Source organism: Tachyglossus aculeatus, chromosome 15, assembly GCF_015852505.1.
Source record: "Tachyglossus aculeatus isolate mTacAcu1 chromosome 15, mTacAcu1.pri, whole genome shotgun sequence".
NCBI classification, from domain to species: Eukaryota; Metazoa; Chordata; class Mammalia; order Monotremata; family Tachyglossidae; genus Tachyglossus; species Tachyglossus aculeatus.
In genome coordinates, this window is record NC_052080.1 from 18,350,103 (window position 1) to 18,363,519 (window position 13,417).

A 13,417-nucleotide genomic window follows, 5' to 3' on the forward strand; every position below is an offset into this window, starting at 1 on the left:
TATTGAGCGCTTACTATGTGCAGAGCGCTGTACTAAGCGCTTGGGAAGTACAAATTGGCAACATTGAGCGCTTACTGTGTGCAGGGCACCGTACTAAGCGCTTGGGAAGTCCAAGTTGGGAACATACAGAGACGGTTCCTACCCATCATCATCATCAATCGTATTTATTGAGCGCTTACTATGTGCAGAGCGCCGCACTAAGCGCTTGGGAAGTACAAATTGGCAACATTGAGCGCTTACTGTGTGCAGAGCACCGTACTAAGCGCTTGGGAAGTCCAAGTTGGGAACATACAGAGACGGTTCCTACCCATCATCATCAGTCGTATTTATTGAGCGCTTACTATGTGCAGAGCGCCGTACTAAGCGCTTGGGAAGTACAAATTGGCAACATTGAGCGCTTACTGTGGGCAGGGCACCGTACTAAGCGCTTGGGAAGTCCAAGTTGGGAACATACAGAGACGGTTCCTACCCATCATCATCATCAATCGTATTTATTGAGCGCTTACTATGTGCACAGCGCCGTACTAAGCGCTTGGGAAGTACAAATTGGCAACATTGAGCGCTTACTGTGGGCAGGGCACCGTACTAAGCGCTTGGGAAGTCCAAGTTGGGAACATACAGAGACGGTTCCTACCCATCGTCATCATCATCAGTCGTATTTATTGAGCGCTTACTATGTGCAGAGCGCCGTACTAAGCGCTTGGGAAGTACAAATTGGCAACATTGAGCGCTTACTGTGTGCAGGGCACCGTACTAAGCGCTTGGGAAGTCCAAGTTGGGAACATACAGAGACGGTTCCTACCCATCACCATCATCATCAGTCGTATTTATTGGGCGCTCACTATGTGCCAGGCACTACACTAAGCACTGGGGTGGATGCAAGAAAAGCGTCTATTTATTTTATTTTGTCAGTATGTTTGGTTTTGTTCTCTGCCTCCCCCTTCTAGACTGTGAGCCCGCTGTTGGGTAGGGACCGTCTCTATATGTTGCCGGCTTGTACTTCCCAAGCGCTTAGTACAGTGCCCTGCACACAGTAAGCGCTCGATAAATAGGATTGATTGATTGATTGATTAATCCCCATATTGCAGACGAGGTCACTGAGGCTCAGAGAAGTGAAGTGACTTGCCCAAGTTCACACAGCGGACATGTGACAGAGCAGGGATTAGATCTCATATAGCTTTGCGCATGTAGCTTTATAATAATAATAATAATAATGGCATTTGTTAAGCGCTGTTCTAAGCTCTGGGGGGGGGGGGTTCAAGGTGATCAGGTTGGCCCACGTGGGGCTCGCAGTTGTCATCCCCATTTTACAGATGAGGTAACTGAGGCTCAGAGAAGTTAAGTGACTTGCCCAAGGTCACACAGCAGACTGGTGGCGGAGCCGGGATTCGAACCCATGACCTCCGACTCCAAAGCCCGGGCTCCTTCCACTGAGCCACGCTGCTTCTAGCTTTAATTCTATTTGTTCTGACGACATGGACACCTGTCTCCATGTTTTGTTTTGTTGTCTGTCTTCCCCTTCTAGACTGTGAGCCCGTTGTTGGGTAGGGACCGTCTCTATATACTCAACGCTTAGAACAGTGCTTTGTACATAGTAAGCACTGTGCATAGCCAGAAAACTGGGTTACCAAATTGTTGGTTGTGATAAACATTTAGAGGGGTGTGCTATTTATATTCAAGTCACTATGTATGTTTGTATATATTTATTACTCTATTTTACTTGTACATATTTATTCTATTTATTTTATTTTGTGAATATGTTTTGTTTTGTTGTCTGTCTCCCCCTCCTAGACTGTGAGCCCGCTGTTGGGTAGGGATCGTGTCTAGATGTTGCTGACTTGTACTTCCCAAGCGCTTAGTACAGTGATCTGCACACAGTAAGTGCTCAGTAAATACGATTGAATGAATGTATGAATGAATATGTATATATGTTTGTACATATTTATTACTCTTTTATTTGTACATATTTATTCTGTTTATTTAATTTCATTAATATGTTTTGTTTTGTTGTCTGTCTCCCCCTTCTAGACTGTGAGCCCGCTGTTGGGTAGGGACCGTCTCTAGATGTTGCCAACTTGTACTTCCCAAGCGCTTAGTACAGTGCTCCGCACACAGTAAGTGCTCAATAAATACGATTGAATGAATGAATGAATAAATAAATGCCATCATCATTATTATTATTATTATTATATATTGCCAACTTGTACTTCCCAAGCCCTTAATACAGTGCTCTGCACACAGTAAGCGCTCAATAAATACGATTGAATGAATGAATCGTACAGAGAAGCAGCGTGGCTCAGTGGAAAGAGCATGGGCTTTGGAGTCAGAGGTCATGGGTTCGAATCCCGACTCTGCCACATGTCTGCTGTGTGATCTTGGGCAAGTCACTTAACTTCTCTGGGTCTCAGTTACCTCATCTGTAAAATGGGGATTAAGACTGTGAGCCCCACGTGGGACAACCTGATCACCCTGTATCCTCCCCAGTGCTTAGAACAGTGCTTTGCACATAGTAAGCGCTTAACAAATGCCAATTATATATATATATATATATATGAATGAATCTCATGACCGTCTGACTCCCAAGCCCATATTCTTGCCATCAGACCACGCTGCTTGTATGGTAATAATAATAATGATCATAATGGCATTTGTTATGCGCTTACTATGTGCCAGGCACTGTACTAAGCGCTGGCGTGGATACAAGCAAGTCAGTCCCGGTCCCACGTGGGGCTCACAGTCTCAATCCTCATTTTACAGATGAGGGGACTGAGGCACAGAAAAGTGAAGTGACTTGCTCAGGGTCAGAACTCTTCCAAGCACTTAGTACAGTGCTCGGCACCTAGTGAGCGCTCAGTAAATACCACTGATTGATCGATTTTGAAACTTTTTGAAGGGAAACCTGCAGCTTGGTTTCCCCGGGCCAGTTCCTGCATGGGGCCACCAGGTGACACTCTAGCATCTCGGCCTAATAATAGTAATAATAATAGTAATAATAATAATAATAACAATAATAATAATAATGTAATAATGGTATTTGTTAAGCACTTAAATGCCACTAATTGAAATGGGCGCTCAATAGTAATAATAATAATGATGATGGTATTTGTTAAGCACTTACTATGCGCTGTGCCACTGTTCTAAGCGCTGGGGAATATACAAGGTAATCAGGTTGTCCCACGTGGGGCTCACAGTCTTACTCCCCATTTTACAGATGAGGGAACTGAGGCCCAGAGAAGTTAACTGACTTGCCCCAAATCACCCAGCTGATAAGTGAGAAGCAGCGTGGCTCAGTGGAAAGAGCCCGGGCTTTGGAGTCAGAGGTCATGGGTTCAAATCCTGGCTCCGCCAATTGTCAACTGTGTGACTTTGGGCAAGTCGCTTAACTTCCCTGTGCCGCAGTTCCCTCATCTGGAAAATGGGGGATTAAGACTGTGAACCTCCCCGTGGGACAACCTGATCACCTTGTTTCCTCCCCACCGCTTAGAACAGTGCTTTGCACACAGTAAGTGCTTAACAAATGCCATCATTATTAGGATTATCACCCAGCAGACAAGTGGCAGAGCAGGGATTAGAACCCAGGTCTTCTCAATCAATCAATCAATCAATTGTATTTATTGAGCACTTACTGTGTGCAGAGCACTGTACTAAGCACTTGGGAAGTACAAGTTGGCAACATATAGAGACGGTCCCTACCCAACAGCGGGCTCACAGTCTAGAAGGGGGAGACAGACAACAAAACAAACCATATTAAGAAAATAAAATAAATGGAATAAATATGTACAGGTAAAATAAATAAAGAGTAATAAATATGTACAATCATATATACATATATCACTCCCAGGCCAGGGCTCTACTCACTAGGCCACGTCATTTGAGCTGTGGCTTTGGGTGGACTAGGATTCGGAGCTTTGGGGAGCCTGAAATTCTTCTCTTTTAGCCACAGTGACCTTCTGATTTGTCAGTGCTGTGTAGTGAGTGTGTAGGGGTGTGTGTATATTTCCTTGTCTTTTATGTTATTTTAGTGTTTACTATCATGTGCCAGGAACTGTACTAAGTGCTGGGGCAGATGCAAAACAATTGGGTTGGACATAGTCCCTGTCCAACCCTGTCCAACTGGGCTAAAAGTCTTATTCCCCATATACGGATGAGGTATTTATTTTATTTGTACATATTTATTCTATTTATTTTATTTTGTTAATATGCTTTGTTTTGCTGTCTGTCTCCCCCTTCTAGACTGTGAGCCCGCTGTTGGGTAGGGACCGTCTCTCTATGATGCCAACTTGTATTTCCCAAGAGCTTAGTACAGTGCTCTGCACACATTAAGCGCTCAATAAATATGATTGAATGAATGAATGAATGATAAATCACAGAGCTGGGATTAAACCCCAGGTTATTCTGACACTCAGGCCCCAGCTCTTTCCTCTAGGCCATCTAAGTGTTTAGCAAATACCATAATAAAAATAACTATCATCATTATCACCGTCACTGAAGAGTAATGGTAATCTCTGGGATGCCTTTCTCTTGAAACAAACCAAGAGTACAAGTACCGATTCCTTTCCAGCACTTGAACTTTTCGCTGATGACTTTTCATTTCGCTTTCCCCTAAACAACAATTTACAACAATTCTGCCCTAATGCTCCTACAAGCCATCACAGGTCTGAGCTTAACATTTCCTTTTTCCCACTTACTCGATCATTTACCAGTCTTCTCAGTGGAGGAGGACATTGGAGGCAGAAACTACCCATCTATGAATGGCTTTCTGGTGAAGCTAGGTGGTATTCGTCACTGGGAGTATGGCTAAATAGTAGTAGTAGCAATAGTATTTATTAAGGACTTAGTGTGTGCACGGCACTGTAATAATAATAATAATAATAATTGTGGCATCTGTCGATCGCTTACTAGGTGCCGGTCACTGTACTAAGCGCTGGGGTGGATACAGGCAAATCAAGTTGGACACAGTCCCTGTCTCACGTGGAGCCCCCAGGCTCAAACCTCATTTTACAGGTGAGGAAACAGAGGCACAGAGAAGTGAAGTGACCGGCCCGAGGTCACACAGCAGACAAGTGGCAGAGCCGGGATTAAAATTTATGACTTTCCGACTCCTGGGCCAAGCTGCGTCCACTTCACCGTGTTGCTTCTCCATCTCTCTTAGCTGATACTCCGGCCCTGGGGCTCTGATTTTTCCATCTATATCTCTATCTCTCCCTCCTTGATTGTAACCTTTTTTGAGAGCGGGGATCATATCTGCTTTTTCTCTTGTACTGTACCAAGTGGTTGATAACAGACCGTGAGTCCCATGCGGGATAGGGACTGTGTCCGACCTGATAACCTTGTATCTACCCCCGTGCTTAGAAAAGTGCTTGGCATGCAGTAAGCACTTAACAAATACCATTGTTATGATTAGCACCACTTAATAAAAATAATAAAAATTGTGTGTTTTAAATTCTTACTATAGTACCAAGCTCTGTCTTAAGTGATGGGGTAAGTGGAAGATAATCTTGTCCCCCGTGAGGCTCACAGCCAAGGAGAAGGGAGAATAGGTGTGAATCCTCATTTTGCAGATGATGAAACGAAGGCATAGAGAAGTTAAGGGACTTGTTCAAGGTCACCCGGCAGGTAATTTGTGGAGGTGGGATTAGAACCCAGGTCTTCTGACCGCCCCACCCCCAGGCCTGTGCATTTATCGATCGATTGATTGATGGGCCGAGACATGCAAACTCACATGGGACCACACGACCAAGGGTTGTTTATCATGTGGTTCTAAAATAAATCAGGCAGCAGAAACCAGAGAGCCCTTGGAATAAAAACATTGTAAGCACTCATATCGGCTGATTTGCTAGTAATAAAAATGATGTTTTTTAAGTGCTCACTGGGTGTAATGCGCTGCACTAAGCACACAGGAATGTGTAACAGAAAAGTGACAGGTTCCCTGCTGATGAGAAACTTATGCTCTAATTGCTAACAACTGTTGCTTTTTCACTGGTACAGTGGAAAGAAGGAAGGCTTATGGGAAAGAAGAACCTGAGCGTGGAAGTCCAAGGATCTGGGTTCTAATCCTGACCACACCACCTGCCTGCCATCTGACCTTGGGCAAGTTACTTTGCTTCTCTGTGCCTCAGTTCCCTCATCTATAAAACGGGGAGCTGGGGCCTGTTCTCCTTCCTGCTTAGACTGGACGCTCGGTGTGGGGCAGGAACGGTGTCTGACCTGATTATTTTGTATCTGCCCCAATGTTTAGTTCAGTGCTTTGTTCATAGGAAGCATTTGAGAAATACTACCGCTGTGATTATTACTGTTAAGTTCTTCGCAGGCTGGACTGTGTCTTGTGGTTTAATTGTCTGCTCCCGAGCACTTAGTACGGTTCTCTGCCCAAAGCAGGTGCTCAATAAATGCTGATGATGGTGATTAAAAAGTGGAAAGGTCTGGAGAGAGTGAGCAGGTGTGAAAAATGGAAGGCTGAAACAATTTTCCTAACTTGTATGGAAAATAACAGAAGAGGGAGCTTACCAGAAACTGCTATTTTCAACACCGTATGAGTAGAAACCTCTTCTTCACCCACAGTTGGGTTTAGAACAAAGCTAAATTGCTCTTGAGTGTTTGAGCTGTTGGGATGTGACCCTAAGCACTTTGCTACTCACCTTCCCCACAACACCCTTGGAAATATCCTTATACTGTTTTTATTCCCCTCTCTGTAGTCTTTCTTACTGTCTGACTCCCTCATTAGATCACCGATTTGAGGGCAGGGAATGTCTCAAGGTGCTCGGAAAGTGCTCCATAAATATCACTGATTGACTCGTGTCTACTGACTCTTTTGAGAAGCAGCATAGCCTAGTGGATAGACCACAGGCCTGGGTGTCAGGAGGATCTGGGTTTTAACCTTAATTCCACCTCTTCTCCACTGAGACATTAACTTTTCTGTGCCTCAGTTCCCTCATCTGTAAAATGGGAATTAAGATTGGGAGCCTTGTGTGGAACAGGGACTGTGTCCAACCCGATTATCTCATTTCTATTGCTTAGAAAAGTGTCTGGCACATAGTAAGTGCTTAACAAATGCCACTGTTATTTTCATTAATGGAGTACTCCCAGACACTCCCTATAGCTCTCAGTAAATACTCCTGATTGACTAAGAGTCCATACCATTTGTCCCACCTCTGAGTCAGTCGATTGACTTTATTGAGCACTTAATGTGTGCAGAGCACTGTATTAAGCACTTGGGAGAATACAATATAACACTAAACGTACAAATTCCTGCCCACAATGAACTTACAGTCTGGGGGGAGGTCACAGACATTAATATAAATAAATTATAGTTATGTACATAAATGCCATGAAGCTGGATTCAAGTGGGGAAGAAGCCAGAGGCAAGCATGATCAGCAGTTCTTAAATCACCTGTGCTCCTTGCCTCAGGTTGAAATTGGAGGAGAGAGGAGTCACTTCAAGTGTGTTTTTTTTTTTAAGGGTTGCCAAGCTGATTCCCATTTACCTACTGATGGCCAAATCCATTCTTCAGGTTAGTTTAGAAAGTCAGTTCTTCCTCCCCATGTCCGTATGCATCAGCTCTTCCCCAGGCCCCCACCCCTTCCACTTCCCTGCCTCTCCCACTCCTCTCCGTGTCTGCATCGTGGCAAGGGAAGGATGAAGTGATTCTTACTGAGACCCACTACTGGATGGCAGAATGAAAGATATTCAAGAGGCTCAAGACAGTGTGATTGAGGATGTGTAAGTACCTTTACTGTCTAGCCCCCTGGGCTCACCTTTTCCTTAGGTGTTTTCCTCTTTGAAAAGACCCTCTTTCTTTGAATAAAGCACATGGTAAGTGCTGAATACATCCCATTGATTGACCTTGCGAGGAATTTAGAGCCATCAATTCTGTTTCTTTTTTTATATTTGTCAAGTGCTAAATATGTGCCAGATACTGTGCTAAGCCCCGGGGTAGATAAAAGCTAATCAGGTAGGACACAGTATGGGGTTCACGGTTTTAATTCCCATTTTCCAGATGAGCTAACTGAGGCACAGGAAATTAAGTGACTTCCCCAAGGTCACATAAGTGACATAACTGGGATTAGAAACCTAGTCCTTCTGACTCCCATATACTTTCCACTAAACCAGACTGCTTCTTTTTGATCTTTAGGGTTTTCCACATATGGGCTGCAAAGATGCAGCATTAAGGAGCATTAATGGGGTTAGAGTAAAATCAACCTGCAACTACAAAGGCTCACTAGACCCTGCAGCTGGTCTCCTATTTAGACTGATCCGAAAGCCCAAATAACCAAAAGTGTGTGGGCAATTTAGAGCTGTTTCTAACCAGGAGAGAGAGTTGCTCAAGTGATAGACCACAAAGAATATTTGCCTTTTCAGATCTCTGGAGGCACATCTCTTACATAGTCAATTTCCTTTAAAAAAAATCAGTCTGAGTCCCTTCAGGTGTAGTTTCAACATGAATTTAGTTTATAAAATGGCACAGTCCTAACAGAATGTAGGCCTCCTAAGAGAAACCTGTGCCTAATTGCTTTACATTCTAAAAAGTTGGTCATAGAATCAGTTAAAAAGGCAAGTGTGAGGGCGGGTTTATACCTACGGCAGTAAGCACAGACATAATCACAAAGTCTCTGTGGTCTAGCGGAAAGCACTGAGACTGTTAAAACTATTACACGTGAATACTGACCATGCAGAGATGAGACTTTCGTGAATACACGTCGGCAAGAACTTGGTACAAAATACATTAATTTTAAAAATCAAGCTGTATACCGTATCTACATCTCTTCTTCGTTTGCTAAAGCCACCGGCCACGGAACAAAATCAAAACCATTTTTGCAGTTGGGGCTTCTGAAGGTTTGCCTTGGCGAATGCCAGGCTTATCTGTAAAACACAGGGCAGTGGGAGGGAAAGAAATTCTGCCAAGCCTTTGACGGAGAGGGATGGGGAGAGGAAGCTTGAAACTGTGACCTCATTTTCCCGGCTCCCTTAATATGTACATTTTTTCAGCACCAGTCAAAAGAACGACGGAGGTGAACTTGGACGGTTACGGCGTGTGTGTGTCCAGGATTTTCAGTCTTCGTTGGTAGTGAGTGACCTCTAGCTTGTAAAATCCAGGGCACTTGGTAGATGCTGCTGGGAAGGGAATGGATGACTTCAGCCATGAAGTTAGAGTAGACAGTTCTAGTAGGGAAATTCACACTGAATGATCAAACTACCTCCATAAATCAGGCTGTTCATTCAGACAATGGTGGTGTTTTGTGAGGTTTTTTTATGGTATGTTTTAAGCACTTTATTGGTGCCAAGCACTGTACTCAGTGCTGCGGTGGATCCAAAGAAGATCATCAGGTCAGACACAGTCCCTGTCCCACATGGGACTCACAGTCTTAAAACCATTTTACAGATGAGGGAAGTGAGGCCCAGAAAAGTTAATCGTTCAGTCGTATTTATTGAGCACGGACTATGTGCAGGGCACTGTACTAAGCACTTGGGAGAGTACAACTTGCCCAGGGTCACACAGCAGGCGAGTGGAAGATTAGAACCCAGCTCCTCTGATTCCCAGGCCAACCCTGCTTCTACCACATTCCCCAGATGTTTCTCATAAGGAAATGCAGTTTGGAGCAATCATTTTATCTATTTCCTTTGGGTTAGGCTCTCAAGCCCTCCTCATTTGGTTCAACTCTCTCAAATGACCTAAAGTATTTTTGCAACCCTACAGGATAAACTTAACGTGCCCTCTAGGCTACTACAGCCAATGCAAACTGTGTCTGGCCTTCCTTACCCGTGAATTAATAGGAAAACCGGTTTTCAAACGTTTGGGTTCTTACTAATCAAGCAATTTATTCCTTAGCCTTGACAGGAGGTCAGAAATACAATGCCTGGCCTGTTTTTAACAGTGCCACAGTCTAACTTCCTGGAGTTAATCATTTCATCCCCTTTCTGCAACAGGGAGGAGTGTTTCAATATCTCCAACATTATTATTCAGGGCAAGAAGGGACATGAACAATTAAGATCTATCAAACGTTCAGTAGCTCCATTTCGTGCAATAATTCCCATCTCCTCTCCCCAGCCTACACTAACAGAAGGAGAACGAACTGTTTTGGCCATTGAATCTTCCTTCCCAGATGCAGGTGAAGACATTAGTGAGCAGAGGCTGTTCAAAGACAGAGGGGTAAGGAGGCGCTTGAAGACCATCTCTAGACTGATTGAGAACAGCTCTTGATTATCTTAAGATGACCTTGCTAATGATTTTTTAGGGTATTTGGGCACTGGGGTAGATACAAGCTCATCAGGTTGGACACACTCCATGTGTCCCCATTTTAAACCCCCTTTTACAGATGACGTTAAGGGAGGCACAGAGAAGTGAAGTGACTCACAGCAGCGAAGCGGCGGAGGAAGGATTAGAACCCAGGGCCTTCTGCTTCCCAAATCTGTGCTTTATCCACCAGGGCACACTGCTTCTTCATTACCTTTCCTCAACTCCTCCACTCTGAGGCAGCCTACCCTGTCACCCCTACCTCCAGCAATGACTCTCCAGGCTCCAATCATCAGTGGTATTTATTGAGCGTACCTTGTGTGCAGAGCACTGTACTAAGCGCTTGGGAGAGTGTCGTACAGTAGAATGGGTCGATACGTTCCCTGCCTAAAGTGAGCTTCCCGTCTAGAGGGTGCCAGTGCACCTTCCCAACTCCCAGTGAGGTTGCTGAGCCTCTTTACCCCATTTTGATTTTCCTCGCCCGCTGTTCGGGTAGAAAATAATAGCCGACAGGATGGCCATCTGTCCAGTTTTATACCGGAGAGTCTGTTTCTAAGATATTCCATCCTCTGTCTGTCTAGTTCTGCGGGCCGCAAAGTGGTGTCCAGGATTCTCGAGGGCCATCAGAGACCCGCCAATAGTAGATGCCCATTTCTACATCTTTGATCGCAAGGGCAGTATATTCTTGAAGCATATTTTCTTCAGTATGTTCTTTTTTAAAATGGTATTTAAGTGCTTACTATGTGCCAGACGTTGTACTAACTGCTGGGGTTGGGCATAGTCCCCATCCCACATGAGGCTCACGGTCTTAATCCCCATTTTTCAGATGAGGAAACAGAGGCGCGAGAAGTGAAGTGACTTGCCTGAGGTCACAGAGCAGAGAAGAGGTGGATTAAGGGCTTGAACCCTAGTCCTCAGACCCCCAGACCTGTGCTCTTTCCACTAGGCCACGCAACTTCTGGACATTGCCCTCTGAGACATTTCTAGACAGTTTTGTTTTTTAGGTAACATCATTCTTTCCAGTTGGATGGCGGTGGCAGCGGGCTTCTTGGCAAACCCCGAATCCACCACCCCTAACTGAACCCAGCCCAACATCCCTGTTGCTGAACTAGGCAATGAATTGGATTTCTCCCCACTAGGCTGCAAACGGAGGCCGAAGGGAATGGCTTTCTCTCATGGCCATTCCTGTCAGTGGCATGTTCCTGTCAGCTTGGGCAGCGGGCATTGTTGCCATGGTTACAGATTCAGCAGGTTTGGTCCTCCAAGGACCAGGTAAGTAACCATTCACAGCGAGTTTGGGGAGGAAGCGGTGTGGCCTAGTGGCAGAGCACCGGCCTGGGCGTCAGAAGGACCTGGGTTCTAGTCACGGCTCTGCCACTTGTCTGCTGTGTGACCTTGGACAAGTCGCTTCACTTTTCTGGGCCTCGGTTACCTCATCTGGAAAATGGGGATTAAGACTGTGAGCCTCATGTGGGACAAGGACTGAGTCTAACCTGATGGATGACCTTGAATCTACCCCAGCACTTAGGGCCTGGCACATAATAAGTAAATGGGACAGGGACTGTGTCCAACCTGATTTGCTTGTATCCATCCCAGCGCTTAGTACATTACCTGGCACATAGCAAGCTCTTAACAGATATTTTTTTTTTAATTTAACAAGACCATTACAATCAAGTAGTGACCCAAAGCTCCTGCTCTCAGGATGGAGAGAGATGCAGAAGAGTAAAGCAAATCATCTCTCCAAGCAACCCTACAATAATAAAACTGCAAGCACCAGACAGTGGAGTTTGAGAATTCCCAGAGACCATTTTAATGGGCAAAAAGGGCTCTTAGAGCACATGCAAGAAGCCCAAATAGACTGATTAGAGAACTCATTTCTGTGTCTTGTCCTAAAGCAGGGGGGGTTTAAAATATTGTCTACCTCCTTTTCTGCTCCTTGAAGGCCTCAGGAGGCCAGAGGCAACCAGAATGATGCTAAACTTTAATTATCCTCAGAAATAGGTCCCCGAGGAGAGTCCTTCTTTCTGCTCTAATCAAAGGAAAAATCGGAATATCCTCCCAGTCCTCTCACACATCAGTGAGCCTGCGCCAAACTGGCGTACCGATTTTGTTAGCCTAGCTGGGAAAGGAATCCGGGCCAAAGAAAGCGCAATAGAGTAAGGGTAGTTCCTTGTTTAGACAGGTAATTGTTTTGGAGGGATGTGGAGAGGGTTAAATCAATCATTCAGAGAGCTTCTCATTGATTGCCAATCTGGAGAGTAAACTCTAGTCCCTGGTGAGCTGATCAGGGCTGTCAGAGAATTTTACCTCAGATTCATTTTTTATGCGGGCGAGGAGGGAGACAGGTTAAAATTCCACCTCAGAATTACTTTTTATCCCAACCGGATAAACGTTCTAGGCAGACAAATCCGCGAAGTGAAAATGTTGAGTTTTAATGAAACTAAATTGGGGACAGACCATGGCTCTAAGGACTTCCTTCTCCGGCATTCTGGTGGTGATTTGAGCCCCTTGTGGGAGTTGGGGAGCACGCCCAGTCTGATTATCCTTTACCTGCCCCAGACTCAGCGCAAGATTTGGCACCTAGTAAGCAATTAATAGATACCATAATAAATTAGAGTCCACCTGGGCACTGGGCTAGGGTGGTTTTGGCAAAATTTGCCTGATTTATTGACTTTCAATGAGTTACATGCACATGAGAGAAGCAGCGTGGCTCAGTGGAAAGAGCCCGGGCTTCGGAGTCAGAGGTCCGGCTCCGCCAATAGTCAGCTGTGTGACTTTGGGCAAGTCATTTAACTTCTCTGTGCCTCAGTTCCCTCATCTGGAAAATGGGGATTAAGACTGTTAGCCCCCCGTGGGACAACCTGATCACCTTGTAACCTCTCCAGCGCTTAGAACAATGCTTTGCATATAGTAAGTGCTTAATAAATGCCATCATCATTATTTTTATTAAAGTGGAACAAGCCCACACTTGGGATTCAGCAGTCCTGGGTTTTAATCCCGGCTCCATCTTTTGCTTGCCGGGAGACCTTGGGCAAGTCATTTGCCCTCTTTGTGTCTGTTTCCTCATCTGTCAAATGGGCATTAAATACTTGTTCTCCCTGTCTCTCCTGATTATCTTGCATTTAGCCAGTCGATCGTATTTATTGAGTGCTTACTGTGTGCAAAGCACTCGGTACTGAGAGACA